The sequence below is a fragment of the Rhincodon typus genome, chromosome 5 (assembly GCF_021869965.1).
Source record: "Rhincodon typus isolate 14 chromosome 5, sRhiTyp1.1, whole genome shotgun sequence".
Classification (NCBI taxonomy): domain Eukaryota; kingdom Metazoa; phylum Chordata; class Chondrichthyes; order Orectolobiformes; family Rhincodontidae; genus Rhincodon; species Rhincodon typus.
The window spans coordinates 751,134-751,707 of record NC_063336.1 but is presented as its reverse complement, the minus strand read 5'-3'; the positions used below and the strand labels follow the sequence as shown (position 1 = coordinate 751,707).

General features: G+C 48.4%; 1 protein-coding gene across 1 annotated transcript in view; it reads right to left on the bottom strand.

Moving 5' to 3' along the window:
• Positions 1–574, bottom strand: part of LOC109937996 (phosphofurin acidic cluster sorting protein 1-like) — a 164,840-nt gene that overhangs the window by 136,674 nt on the left and 27,592 nt on the right. The gene's annotated exons all lie outside the window — the stretch shown is intronic.

Below are 574 nucleotides of genomic sequence, written 5' to 3'. Positions count from 1 at the left end.
ACACACACAGTATCACACCGCACAGTAATCACCATCACACACACAGTGTCACACCGCACAGTAATCACCATCACACACACAGTATCACAATAGTGTCACACTGCACAGTAATCACCATCACACACAGTGTCACACAGCCCTGTAATCACCATCACACACACAGTGTCACACCGCACAGTAATCACCATCACACACACATCCCACCACACTGTAATCACCATCACACACACAGTGTCACACCGCACAGTAATCACCATCACACACACACAGTGTCACACTGCTCTGTAATCACCATCACACACAGTGTCACACCGCACAGTAATCACCATCACACACACAGTGTCACACCGCACTGTAATCACCATCACACTCACACAGTATCACACTGCTCTGTAATCACCATCACACACAGTGTCACACCGCACAGTAATCACCATCACACACACAGTATCACACCGCACAGTAATCACCATCACACACAGTGTCACACAGCCCTGTAATCACCATCACACACACATCCCACCACACTGTAATCACCATCACACACACAGTGTCACACCGCACAGTAATCACC